This window comes from Panthera uncia (genome assembly GCF_023721935.1).
Source record: "Panthera uncia isolate 11264 chromosome C1 unlocalized genomic scaffold, Puncia_PCG_1.0 HiC_scaffold_3, whole genome shotgun sequence".
Lineage (NCBI taxonomy): Eukaryota > Metazoa > Chordata > Mammalia > Carnivora > Felidae > Panthera > Panthera uncia.
The window spans coordinates 6,856,144-6,870,651 of NW_026057584.1; the positions used below are offsets into that span (position 1 = coordinate 6,856,144).

The following is a 14,508-nucleotide window of genomic DNA, read 5'->3' on the forward strand; positions in this document are numbered from 1 at the left end:
ATATTATGATGCTAGTTTATGTTTTATAAAGTCAGCTTAACCCATGTACCAAAACCTGGCAAAGATAAAAGGAAAGAAAATTCCAAACCAATACCTTTCACGGATATAGATGCAAAAATCCTTAACAAAATAAAAGCAAATTAAATTTAACAATAAATAAAAACGATAATACATCATGAGGAAATAAGGTTTGTTTCAGGAATACAAGGTTGGTTTAACATTTGAATATCAATTTAATTTGCTCTTTTAACAAAATTAAGGGGGGGAAAAAAAACCATGATCACTTCAATAGATGCAGAAAAGCATTTGACAAAATTCAGTACCCATTCATAATAAAAATTCTCAGCAAGTAAGAAAATCCTCAAACTGATAAAGGGTACCAACAAAAGGGCACCTGGATGTCTCAGTCAGTTGAGCATCCAGCTCTTGGTTTCGGCTCAGGTCATGATCTCACGGTTCATGGGTTTGAGCCCTCCATTGGGATCCATGCTGACACTGCGGGGCCTGCTTGGAATTCTCTCTCCCTTGCTCTCTGCCTCTTCCCCACTCACGTACTCTTTCTCTAGCTCTCAAAATAAATTTTAAAAACTTTTTAAAAAAAGGTGCCAACAAAAAGCCTACAGCTAACATCATACTCAAAAGTAAAAAGCTGAATTGTTTCCTATTAAGATTAGAAGAAATGAAAAAATTCCTGTTTTCACTGCTTCTATTCAACATTGTCCAAGCAGTCCTAGCTTTTGCAATGAGGCAAGAAAAATATAAGGCATTTGGGTAAGAAAGAAGTACAGCTGTCCCTATTTGCAGATATAGCTGTTTATATAGAAATTTCTGGGGAATCTACAAAAGAACTACCAGAGTTAATAAGTTGTTTTCCAAGGTCACAAAATCCATTGTATTCTTTTGCAGCAAACAACGAAACATATTTTTAAATTTCATTTAATAGGAACAAAAATCAAACTACACAGGCATAAATCTAACAAAAGACATGAAAGACATCTACCCTGAAAACCACAAAACTTTGATGAAAGAAATTAAAAGAAGATCTAAATAAATTATATATCACGTTCATGGAAAAATTCAATGTTAAGATATCAATTCTCCCCAAACTGATTTATAGATTCGATGCAATTTCAATCAACAGTCCAGCAGGGGGGTGCCTGGCCGGCTGAGTGGGTGGAGCACGCGATTCGATGTCAGGATTGTGAAATCCAGCCCCACGGTGGGTGAAGAGATTACTTAAAAATAAAAGCCTGAGAAAAAAAAAAGATTCCAGCAAACTTATTTTGTAGAAATGGACTAGTTACTCTTAAAATTTACATGAAAATGGAAAGGACCGAGAAATAACCAAAGCAATTTTAAGAAAGAACAAAAGTTAGAGGACTTGCCCTGTCTGATTTCAATACTTACCACGAAGCTATGATAATCAACCAAGTATGGTACGGGGGTAAGGTTAGATGTATAGATCAATGGACCAGGAGAAAAAGTCGGGAAACAGATTCACAAATAGATGGTCAATTGACTTGTGACAAAGGTGGCAAGGTGATTCAATGAGAAAAGGAAAGTCTCTTCAACGATGCCGCTGGAAAAACTGAACATCCGTAAGGAAAAAAATGGGTATCAACTCTTTCCTCAGACTACACACAGAATTAACTGTACATCAATCATAATCCTAACTTTTAGCAAAAAACCTTTGCGGTGCTGAGGTAGAAAAAGGTCTCTTGGATAGAAAAACAAGAAGCATGAACCATGAAGAAAAAAACTGATGAATTCGATTTCACCAAAAAGAATGACTCTATTCTTCTAAAGATGCCATTAAAAAAAAAAAAAAAGGCAAGCCACAGATTGGGAACAACATTCATAACTTAACATGTCACACAACTCAACAATAAGACAACCAATTCAATACAAAAATGGACAAATGATTCTACCATATACTTCACAAAAAATGACAAAATGTCAACAGACACATGAAAAGACGCGGGCGTTATCTGTCATCAGGGAAATGGAAATTAAAAGCACAGTAGGATAGCACACCGCTACGCGTCTATCAGGACATGTAAGATAAAAGACAAGTGCTGGTGAGGATGTGGAGAAGCTGGAACTCACATGCACTGCTGGCGAGAATCGCAAAGCCCAAGCACTTTGGAAAACAGTTGAGCGGTTCCTTAAAAAGTTAAACGTACACCTATTGTATACTAAATCCCGGCAATTCTACTAGGTATTTGCCAAGGTGAAGGAAAACATGTCCACACAAAGACTTGTATACAAATGTTCATGGCAGATTTACGTGCAATAGTTCAGAACTAGGAACTGCTCAAATGTCCACTAACACGCACACGGATCAACAAATTGTGGGAAAAGAACAAACTGTGGTTATACCCGATGTGGAAAATTTCAAAATGATTATACTGAGCCACAGATGCCATAAAAAGGGGGACATACTTTCAACTTATAGTGAATTACTATTCAATTCAATTTACATGGGATTATTCAATTTATCTAGACTTCTTTTAAAAACGCAAAATAATCTTGAAGACAGAAAACAGACCCATGTCTGCCTGGGGAGGGGTGTAGAGAAAGGATGGATCCCCAGGAAACCTTCAGGGGGATGGAACCATTCAGGGGATGGAAATGTTTGCTGCCCTGACTGGTGACCGTTTCAACAGGGGTGGGGCCGGGGGTGTGAACACCCTACAAGCCTTACACTTTAAATAGCGCAGTTCCTTGTACCGCAACGACACCTCAACTAAGTTATAAAAAGTACATCTAATGCACCGGAATAGTCTTTAAAGGACAGGGTGAACCTTTCTCCGAATGACTGGGGTGACCATATAGTTTTATCATCCAAGCCAGGAAATTTGTGCAAGTCAAAGTGAGTGCTAAAAATAATTAACGGGTGTTATCTCATCTACAACAGGGTGTGTGAGCTGGCAGTGCCCTGCACAAAACAGCGCTTACGGCTTTGGGAACAACAAATACCCAATCTATCCCTCGGTGTGATTAGATACTTGTTACATAAAGCAAACCGCAACGTTCACTCCTCAGAAGACAGCCAGAGCTGGCAACGGCCAGCGGGAAAGCAGTCACGGAAATGGTGCTGGTCTTCAGTGTCGTGCAGGACAGATGCCAAGGCTCCCGCCTCAAGGTCAGTGTCCCTCCGGCCCCATCAAGGACGGGGTGGGGCCCAACCCACTCCTAACTACTCCCCAAATGTGTTAATTACTCTGATCTACAATCTCTGGACTTTGGCAGCCAGGGACCATCAGGCAACGGTGGAGAGGGCACCTGACACGACCAGGTTGTTGCTGTTGTTGTTTTAAGTATATTTTGAGAAAGAGAGAGAGACAGCACAAGCAAGGAAGGAACAGAGACAGAGGGGGGAGGGAGAGAGAGAGAGAGAGAGGGAGTGAGAGAGAGAGAGAGAGACAGACAGACAGACAGAGAATCCCAAGCAGGCTCCGTGCTTTTAGCGCAGAGCCTGATACGGGGCTGGAACTCATGAAACCACAAAATCATGACCTAAGCCGAAGTGGGTCACTCAACTGACTGAGCCACCCAGGCACCCCATGAACCAGTTTTTCCAATGCAAGTCCAGCAGGGGACACCTGGCTGGCTGAGTCAGCAGAGCACAGGACTCTGGATCTCAGGGTCATGAGTTCCAGGTTGGACATAGAGCCTGCTTAAAAACTAAATTAAACGTAAATGTAAATGTAAATGTAAATGTAAATGTAAATGTAAATATAAATATAAATATAAATATAAATATAAATATATAAATGGTACAGAAGGGACAGCCAGTGAACAGCCCTGTGCAGGGGGTGCTCCCAGACTTCTGAGAACACCTCAACACTGGACTGAAGTCTCGAGGTTTAGCTGAACATCCTGCAGAGAACTGGGACAGCAGTTCCTACAGTCCTCCTCCTGACTAAAAAAAAAGAAAAGCCGGGGGTTGGGGGTGGGGGTTGGGGATCATGCCTTTCATTCTTGAGTTTACATTTCAAAGCAGGTGCTTCAGCTGTGGAGAGGGAGGGATTATTGAGTCAATAAACCAAAGCCTCCCCACCACAGAGCAGGGAATTATCTTAATTTGATAACAAGTCATTTCAAGGAAATAAAAGGATCCTATTCACTACTCTACCTGCCCTGAAATACCAGGTTATCCTGGGACAGAAAAGTAGGGGTTTTTCTAAGAAAAAATATAATATCCTACAGAATGATTCCATTTTCCTAACTTTTAAGGGGAAAAAAAAAAAAAAAAAAACAGGACTTGACTCAATCATATTCCTGGCACATGTACCAAAGAATACTGGGTAAAGGATGACTGAAATTATTACTTTCCTAGACACCCTAAGAAAAAACTCACGCACATCCACATACCTTCTCCAGTGTTTGTCTTCCCGAAAAACTAAATGTACTAGAGTCAAACTACAGTCTCTCAACTGTCCATTCTGGTTGTTTCCTCTATCACTTGTAAATAAGAACAATTAGAAGCATCAACAGCTCGCTCTCTCTCTCTCTCTCTCTCTCTGAAAATGGCTTACATTTCACAAACGCAACCCCTCCTGGACAACACCACACGGCCCAAACCAGTGAGAGTCCTCCTTCACCCCCACCTCTAAATACACCTAAGAGACCACCACTGGCCCCAGCACTCACCACAAGGTTGTCAGGAAACGGTGTCCCCTCCCTCTGCCTGCTTGGAACAACTGTAAGACCTGAGTCTGAACCCCTGCCGTGGAGCACCTGGCTCTGAGGCTCCAGAGGCAGGCACTGCCTACAGCAAAACCCCACACTTAGCAAACACACGCTACCAATTTGGCCCAACGCCTGCTTCTTCCTGCTTCTTGAATCTGAGAACACAGAGTGGCTTATGAAGCAGAGGATTTGCTGGATTCACTTCCTCCTGCAGCTGCTCACTCGGTCCCATTCCACCGCCCAAAGGGTGTTTTAACAATCACAGCCTCTAATTCGCTAAGCACCTACTATGTGCCGGGCACTTGCCCCACCAGCATACGTGAGTACTATGACAATGGGAGGACAAAGCGACAGGTGTTGAGAAGCGCAGCTCCCACAGCCGACAGCTGGCACAGCCAGGACGTGAGGTCAGCTCTCCTGGAGCCCTGTGCTTGAGCAGGAACCAGGGTGGGCTTGCTCATGGCAGGGAGCCCAGGTGGCAGGCGCTGCTGTCCTAAATACGTGGGGCTTCCCATCTGGCACGTCTTCTAGCTTAAGAGGACACATGGGACACCCTCAACCCACGAGAACGACCCGCCCCACCCCAGCTCCAGGCCTGCAGTCACAGAAATTGGGAAGAGTTTTTCCATGAAGGAAATTTGCCAACTATATATATAGCTTTTCCTCTCTCCAAGCCAAAGTGACTGGCGTAGGGGTTTTGCCCAGGAAATATCCGAACTCCAAACAAGCTGAGAAGGAAAACTGATGTTGAAATCTGGATAAAGGTCATGGCTCCTCGGCAAAGGAGCAGCCCTGATCACCCCACAGGCTGACGTCGACTGGAAACAGCTGAGAAAGTCAGGTCCAGGGTTCCACCCTGTGCAGTTCTACTAGGGAACGTTCATTCATTCAACAAACACGAATGCCTAACAGACGAGATTTAAAACCACTAAAAATATTACTTAAAATCATTGCATAGCTTCTTTCTTACTTGAAGTTATTAGGCAATAACTACTAAAAACAGGAACCTTTTATTTCTCCTGTTTTTAGTAGTTATTGCTTGATAATTCTAAGGATAATAACTCTCCCAATACCTACTCTTCAGCAGCAGATGCTATTTTTTTAACACTCTCTGGACTCCATCTAAAATTCCTGTGTATCGGAAAAACTGCTGAGTGTGCAAGTTGAACCCGATTACCTTCTTACTATCACTGATGAGTGCCAGTGGAGATAGAAATCGGGAAACCCTCAGAGGGCACTTTTTTGCCAACCCAGTGACCTAGGAGAGGCTATCCCCATTTCACAGATGAGAAAATGGAGTCACACAGCTAACAAAGAAGACCACCTTTATAACAGACTTCATAAAACCTCTGCATACCATTAAATATTTCAACAATAACAGGGTACCTGGCTGGCTCAGTCAGTAGCACATGTGAGTCTTGACCTCAGGGTCATGAGTTCAAGCCCCACATCGTGCGTAGGGCCTACTCGACAATATTACTTGGGGAAAAGGAAGTCACAAATACAGACATGACAAATTACTCCTCTCTTTGCAGGGCACGGTTATCCTCACACGGTCACTTCAGGGCAATCATTAGGATGACACTAGGAGCAAAGCCCGCTGGATCAATCCCCATACCAGCAAGCCGTGCGCTGTGGAAACATGACCAGGCAGAGGGGCACCACGATACCTTGCGGAAGCCAGGTGAGATTTCAATATGGCATTCTGCAGAAGCAGTCCTCTAAACACGTATACCCCACATGAGAATACAATTCCCAATTTATAGGAAATTACACTGAAATATGGCACATCTTTTTTGTGCCATGGACCCCTTGCGACAGTCTGGTGAAGCCTATGGACCCCTTCTCAGAATGTGTCTAAATACAAAAATTGAAACACTTAGGAATGCAATGGAAACCAATCTTAATAAAATGTAGTCATGTCCACAGACCCCTTGCAGGAATCTGAACGTAAGTTAAAAGCTGCTACCAGGCAACACACTTTCTTCTCTCTTCCCTCTCTCTTCTCTCTCGAAAGGAGATACGAGGGGTGCCTGGGTAACTCAGTCAGTTAGGCATCTGAGTTCTGCTCAGGTCGTGACCTCACAGGTCGTGACCTCACAGGTCGTGGGCTCTAGCCCCACAGCGGGCTGTCGGCAGGGAGCCCACTTGGGATTCTCTGAACACCCCCCCTCTTTGCCCCTCCTCCACTCGTTCTCTCTCTCTCTCTCTCTCTCTTTCTCTCTCAAAATAAATAAACTTTAAAAGAGAGAGAGAGAGAGAGAGAGATAAAGGAGGACTGGCACTCTGGCACTGATCTTGAGCTAGGAGAACCAAATTCTGGAAGGACCCAGATGACTCTGTGGAACTGCCATACTGACCAAGGACTGCCTTCTTTTGCATGGAATAAAACTTTACATGTTCACATCATTCTTATTTTGGCATTTTTTCGTATAAGCAGATGAAGAAGGATGAATGATGGCCTCCAAAATGATATGTGCACATTCTATCCCCTGGAACCTGTGAACATCAGCTTATTTAGAATAAGGATCTTTGCAAATGTAATTAAGGATCCAGAGATGAAATCATCCTAGGTTATCTGACTGGGCCCTAAATCAGTGACAAGTGTTCTGAAAACAGACGAGAGAGGAATCAGGAAGCAGGGGACAGCCGTGTGGAGACAGGCAGAGACTGGAGGGATGTGGCCACAAGCCCAGGAGAGCCAGGGGCTGGGAGGGGCTGGCGTGGAGTCTCCCCTAGGCCTCGGGAGGAGGCACAGTCCCGCCACACCTCCATCTTGGATTTCTGACCTCTAGAAGGGTGACAGAATAAATCTCTGTCGTTCTAGTCTGTCCTGGCAGCCCCAGGACACTAACAGTGCAGCCAAATCCTTTTCTAACAAACACATCTCTATGATTTTCTAAACATTAAATACTGGGAATTCAATATAAACTCCCTTTTATGCATGCAGTGTTATATATGGCACGATGCAGAAGTGGCCCTCTAAGCATGAATATCCTACACCTAATTCTCATCCAGTTCATACTGAAAACCCTCTTTATTGTCCATCCCCATTATCTGGCCAATCCATTTTCCTGAAATTTAAAAATAAATTTAAATTTATTTAGTAGGGCCTTCTCCTTCCCTTTACTCTGTTCTCACATGATGCCAACAGGCACTGGCGTCTCGCTTCCAGCCCTCTGCCCGTGCCCCCTCCGCTCCCTCTCACACCCCTGCCCCTCATGCCAGCATGCACTCACTCATCCTCTGCCCTTCTCCAGCCCACCCTTCTGCTCTCGCTTCTTCCTCGGCCAGCTCAGCTCGGTCACTTCCACCCAGGTCCCCTGATCTGCCCGCTTCCTCATCATCAACCCAGCCTCGCCTCTATTCCTTTATCACAGGCACGTGACACGCTCACCAGAGATTCTGGGGAATCAGGACACAGTACAGCCCCAACCATGATCCATCTGAAATGAGGTAGACAGAAGCCGAGGAAGCTGTAAACCAGAACCAAGCCCGAATCAAATAGATCAGGCAACAAAAAGGACACAAGACAGAGCGAAGGCTGCCCTCTCAAGGAGAACCGCACCCTCTCTCGGGCAGGGGGCTCAGCACAGGGGCTGCTCTGCGAGGGAGACCACACTCATTTTCCCAAACGTCCCTCCTGCGGCCTAACGATGCTTGTTCTAACCATAGCATCTGCACGAACACCTGAACACATTCTGAGCCCCCAGTGCTACAGAGTGAGGAAATAGAGTTTAAATGATCAACTTTGCCACATCTACAGATGAAATGTCTCCACCCACACAAGTGATCGTTATAGACCCATGATGTGGAAGGGCTTACGATGAAAATGTAAAGTTACACACATACTGCTCTGCGTATAACATGGGAAAAGCAGCATACGCCCCCGGCATAAGCCTGAAGGGACTCGGAGAAAGAGAAGAGCTGCTGAACTGTGACCTTTCCTCCCCTCACTTTAAATCTCCTCTAGAACCATTATTGTGATGTAAGCACTCTGCACAATAAGGGGGTAAGCTGCCTGCACGGGCTCCGGTCCCGGGACGCTCCTGGGGCCCGCCCCCCAGCCCACTCACTCGCCCCTTCTCAGTGGCCAGTCCAGCCCCCGGGCCCACAGAGATCTGCCCCACGCTCGCACTGTGTTCTGCCCCTTCTGCTGTTACACCTGTCACGGGACACTATAATCACTTCTTTTCACGTCTAACAGGCTGTGAGAAGTCCCTGAGTGCAGGGGACATGTTTATCCATGTCCGTCTGCCCTCAGGCACTGGGCAGAGAGAGTACCTCCACGCTGGATGCTTGAAAGAAGGAAAAACAAGTCTGTCCAAAACCTGCGTCTTTTCCAATTGGTTTCTGTTTGTTTTCAGAAATCAGAATGCCAAGGTACAGCCGTAGTGTTGTCAAATTGTTGCTGGGCTCTCCAGGGGTAGATAAGAAGTTTTCACACACACACACACACACACACACACACACACACACACACACAAATGGACACCACCCAGAGACACACATGGACATACATACATGAGCGTGCGCACACACACACACACACACACACACACACACTCACACACACACAGAAAAAGGAGCCGGGCCCAACCCATGGCTGCTCATCAGAATCCAAAGACGCACAGCTCCCAGCAAGCTCTTGGCCCAGTACGAAGGGCATTTGTAAGAGGGTAACAGCAACCCACAGCATAGTCCACTGCGATGAACGAACCATTCAATCTCCTCTCTGAAGAGAAAGAAGCAACAAAGCCTCCTTCCTGGCTCACGCTCACCGGCACAGAGCCCATGTGCATCCTGCACAGGGAACAGCGAGCTTCAAAGAGAAGCCCTGGCCTCAAGTCAAGACCTAAGAAAGTGTGACCAAGTGCACAGATTACTAAGGAGCCTGTGCGCATCTGGCATCACAAGAGTGTGAGTCCCAAACGTGGCTGCACTGCAAAATCATGGAAGGCACCGAAAAGTCACCCACTTACAAATCGGCATCAGAACCTCTGGGGATGGTGCCAATATTTTTTTCCCAAAGGGTGCTCAGGCACAGCCAAGTTTGGGAACTGCTGCCCTGAGTAAGCAGAAGGTGGCAACATGTTACCTTCTGACCACGGCATGAACAGGAAGACCTCCCAGAAGAGACAGTTGTCACCCTTCCTTTGAGGAATGGACAGGTCTGTAGAGGGAACTTCAGCAAAGGGCCCCCATACTGAGGAGCCCCACCAAGACCAGGGTGACCTGTGCACAGGGTACTGGTTCCCTACAAAAAGCAGGTCAGCTGGAGCAGGTCCGTGGCGAGGCGAGAGGCTGGGACAGCTGGGGAGCGCCACGTCCCATGGACTGGAGGAGGTAAGAACTGAGGTGGCCCTTGATGATTTACACTGCTTTTAGAAATGGGCAGAATGTGACTCTTTTTAATGGTTTTATATTTCAGGCATATTCCAGTCAAACTTGTCTTTCCTCTTCAAGGTCCAACTCAAGTGCGGTCGCTGCCAGGACCCCAGGGATAAGAGTAAAACAGCCCGACTGCTTTTAGGTCCAGTGAAGTCTAGAATAATCCACAGTGATTTTAATTAGAAGCTATTATTCAGCAAACAGAGAAAGTATGAAACATTTCACTTAAGAAATGTAAGTAACTCAAACTAAAAGAAAAAGGTCTAGTTAAGTACCAAAGGGTATCATAAATCAATTTGGTCCACTGCTTTCAACTACCCACTGAACAGATAGGCAGTGAGTGCCTATAATCATAATGTTAACAACAGCCAACACTTACGTCATGTCTACATTTTATCAGCTCATTCAATCCTCACAGCGACCCTGTAAGTATGTACTATTATTATCCCATTTCTCAGATGAGGAAGCTGAGGCTCAGAGTTGTTCAGTGACTTGCCCAGGGCCACTCAGCTAGTGAGCTGAGATTCATGACCTGGCTTCCCAGTCCTTGTCTCTGAGCCCTGCTGCTTCTGCACAAGGTCCCACGCTGGGTACTTTCAGCAGTGAAAAAAAGAATATAACCTAGTTCTACTGTCTAGGTTCTTACACTTGAGGAAATACAGATCCCAGACATTCAAAGACAGAGTCCCTGATTCCTCTGGGAAAACCAGAACATGGAACACCACATAGCACATCATTTTCCCCAAAAATGAAGTAAAGGGTAACCGAACCCGTTACAGCCTGAGTCCCTAACACACAAGCTGCGTAACTTATAAAGCACCGTCCTTTCCTTGGGCTCCTGTTCCCCCACAGCGCTGGCTTTCTCAGTCCCTGCTGACGGCAGCTTCCGTCCCTGCCCTCTGGCTGTTCGGGGGGACCCAGAGCCCCACCGAGGGAGGGTGCCGTGGGCACCCCCACCCACCAGCCTGGGGAACGGGACGTGCACCTGGACAAGACCAGAGCTGGCTGCTGGTCCCAGGGCCAAGGTATCGTCCAACACCAGCACCACAGCCCAAGAGGTTCGAGGTGGGGGGTCAGGCCTCAAGCTCGTGATGCTGGGACAGCAGATGACCTCCCCGACAGAGGTAAAGGGCTCCAGAGTGCGGAATGAACTTCCAGAGAGCCACCGTCCTCTCCCAGGCAATGCGGGTGCAAATGCCTCGCAATCCCCGTGGGCCCTGGACTCCCTGCCATCCAAGGGACACGGGCCAGTACTCGGCCTGCACCCGCCTGCAGTCAGCCCTCAACCTGCTTCCCGCTGTCCATCAGCAGCATCTGTGTCACCCTCCGATGACGAGTCCCTCGGTCCTACTTAGCTTAGAAAACCTTCACTAAATTCACCTCGGCTCATTCTACCTCCCTCAAAAGGGACAGAGCCTCTGACACCAGCAACCATGAAGTCAGCCTCTGAGGTGAAATTTCCAGAACTGGAGGGGTCAGTGATGCACCCCTAGTAAAGGGAGGGCGTCCACAGCCACCTGAGTCTGGCCCTGCACACATGTACCGTGGGGCCTCGTGCAGAGCTGCTTTCTGGGAAAGCAGCAATTACCAACTGCTCAAAATCCCATTTTTCCTCACCACCCTACTGAATTCCCAAGTCATGCAAGACAAGGAACAGCATGGTACCAACGAGAAGGGCCTAGCCAAAGCGCCTGCAACCCTGCTCTCCATCCGGCCCCTCCTCTCCACAGTAGCTCCATCGAGGCTTCCACACGTCCCACTGGGCCACAGCAAGGCCTCGCGTCCGACCTCTGACATCCATGCTGACCTCCTCTTCCTGCAAGACCTCGTCTTCGGCAGCAGCCAGACTTGTAACAAAAACAGTCACCAACCCCGGCTTTCAAAACCTTAACGGCTTCCCAGTACCCATGACAAAAAAGTCCAAACTCCGCACGGCGTGGAAAGCACTTCACCTCTGACCTCTGCCCATCTCGCCGCCCTCACACGCTCTGCCCTCTCTGGCGGGAACCACTTCTACCCCCGGACACTCGCATTGCTGGCCAGGGCTCCCTCTCAGCCTCAGGCCTCCAAGACTCTCGCCCCTGACACCTGCCCCCCACCGCAGCCCCGAGCTGGTTCCTCCCCGGCCCGCTGCGCCCACGGGACCACACACCACGTGAGGGCAGACCTGCCCTGCCGCCCGGAGTGCGCACTGGAAGCGTTCTGCTGGTGAGATCAGCCAGAGGAACGGGGCGGGGCCCAAGTCATCCTGGAGTCAGTGGCAATCAAGTCACCCTTCAAGCAGTACTGTGTGGGGGCTCTCAGGTACAGCAGTGAGCAAAACTAAACCCTTGCTCTCACGCAGGAGATGCTACAGCCCTGTGACAAGCAGACCCAAATGGACTCAGAGGAGGGGCTCTCAGGGTCGGGGATGGGGGGGGGGGGGCGGGGGGAATGGAGCTGTGCCACACCCCACTACTTGGACTTGTTTTTGCTGCATTTTGACACTTCAAGTAACATTAAAGGCGGTGATGACATTTCATCGAATCTTTATTAAAATAGGACGAAGCTTTAAATGATGAAAACACTGACTTGCAAAATAAGTAAGAGCACTAAACTCTGATGGCCCTGCTCCTCCTCGCACACTCTACAGCTCTATGCCGCTCCGGGAAGGTCATAAAAGAAGCCAGTGCGGGACTGGAAGACAAAATCACCACCGAAAACTCAAAGATAAAGAGATCAGGCAAGGGGGAAATCCAAATCAATGAAAACATTTGGAAGCCCAAGAGAAAATGGAAAATCTTTCCCGAAGCAGAAAATGACATTAAACAGAAAGAATTTTTAGAATCTCTCTCTATCTGGGTGCCTGGGTGGCTCAGTTAAGCGTCTTGATTTTAGCTCATGTCATGATCTCCGGGTCGTGAAATTGAGCCCCACATCGGGCTCCGCGCTAAGCGTGGAGCCTGCTTAAGATTCTCTCGCTCTCCCTCTCCCTCCTCCCCAACTTGTGCTTTCTCTCAAAATAAAGAAATTAATTTAAAAAAAAAAAACAAAAAAACCTCTCTATCAAATGAGAATTGGCCTGGAGATAAAAACAAGGTAAAAAGAACATGAAAGCTATGCTGGATGGGGGTAAAAATCATAAGGAAAGGCAACAGGAAACAAAATTAAAACTTTCCTAAATAGAATCTGGGAAAGTCAACAAATTTAAATAATGCAGGAGAACTCGACAGACACGGAGATACAGAACCCTCCTGGACAAAACCTGACAGCTTCATCCGCCTCCACAGGGTTGTGCCGATGGCACCACCTGTCCAGTGCCCGCCCTCCGTCCCCCTCCACTCAGAACCGGCAGCAGGTGGTCTCCCGCCGCCTCCTACATACCCTCTGCCCTCTCCCTTCCTCCTCCAGGTCACCCTCCACACTGCAACCAGAGTGTAACATTCTCACACTGCAAGTCTGGGAAATTCACCAAACGGAACGATTCAATGGTATTACCTGGTGAAGGACGAAGCCTGGAGCCCTCCCCCTGGTCTCTCTCTCCCCCTCAGGCCTCAGCAGCCACACAGCCCTTCTTCCGCTTCTTCACACAGGCTGTGCCGTGTCCTCCATCACGAGGCCTTTGCACGCACTGGGCCCCCGACCTGCCCCATGCTAGGGTGCCTACAGGCACACACACCTGCACACACTTCCTTCAGCTGATTTACCACTAACCAGTCTTCACATCTCAAGGAAAATATCACCTCTTCAGGGGCAGTCCCCCAACTCCACCCCAGTACCACTGGGGGGGGGGGGTCCTCACTATGCAGCCTTCCTTCCCTACCACCTGTTTCAGCTGTCACCTCTTCCTGCGTGCTGCCCTGAGGCCCCAGGAGGACACGAGGTTGACGAAGAGCCCCTCTTTTCTGCTCACCAATGAAACTCCACCACTGAGAATGGTGCTCCGCCCTGGGCAGGCCCTCAATAGACATATTCTGAACCAATAAATGAGCTAACAACAAAGTTCCCGAAGAACAAGACAAAGCACATGAACCAGAACTATACAGAAAATAAAAGGAAAAAAAGATCTTTGCGAAAGTTGGAAAACCAAAAGCAAGTCTGGAAGACAGAAGATTTACTATATACCAGACAAACTAGTAAGCAAAATCCAACAGCACAGAAGAGAAAAAGAATCCCACAAGATTTCAAGCAGAAATGTACAAATATCCTCGACGATAACGACAACAGCAAGGCTAGCTTCAGATGCCTCCCCTCCAACACCAGGATCAGAAAACATGATGTCGTTGGAATTATCTAATAAAAAAAAAAAAAAAGGGGGCGCCTGGGTGGCTCAGTCGGTTAAGCGGTTAAGCGTCCGACTTCGGCTCAGGTCACGATCTCACTGTCCGTGAGTTCGAGCCCCGCGTCGGGCTCTGTGCTTACTGCTCAGAACCTGGAGCCTGT

The 14,508-nt window shown here is 47.6% G+C and overlaps 1 protein-coding gene and 1 long non-coding RNA gene across 5 annotated transcripts in view; one reads left to right on the forward strand and one right to left on the reverse strand.

Annotated features, from left to right (window-relative positions):
* The window catches only part of DGKD (diacylglycerol kinase delta), a 111,843-nt gene that overhangs the window by 61,771 nt on the left and 35,564 nt on the right, over window positions 1-14,508 (reverse strand). The gene's annotated exons all lie outside the window — the stretch shown is intronic.
* Window positions 3,061-8,321, forward strand: LOC125911055 (uncharacterized). The gene is made up of 3 exons (XR_007454241.1): window positions 3,061-3,145; window positions 6,231-6,379; window positions 8,076-8,321. It is a non-coding gene; the product is annotated as an uncharacterized LOC125911055 (long non-coding RNA).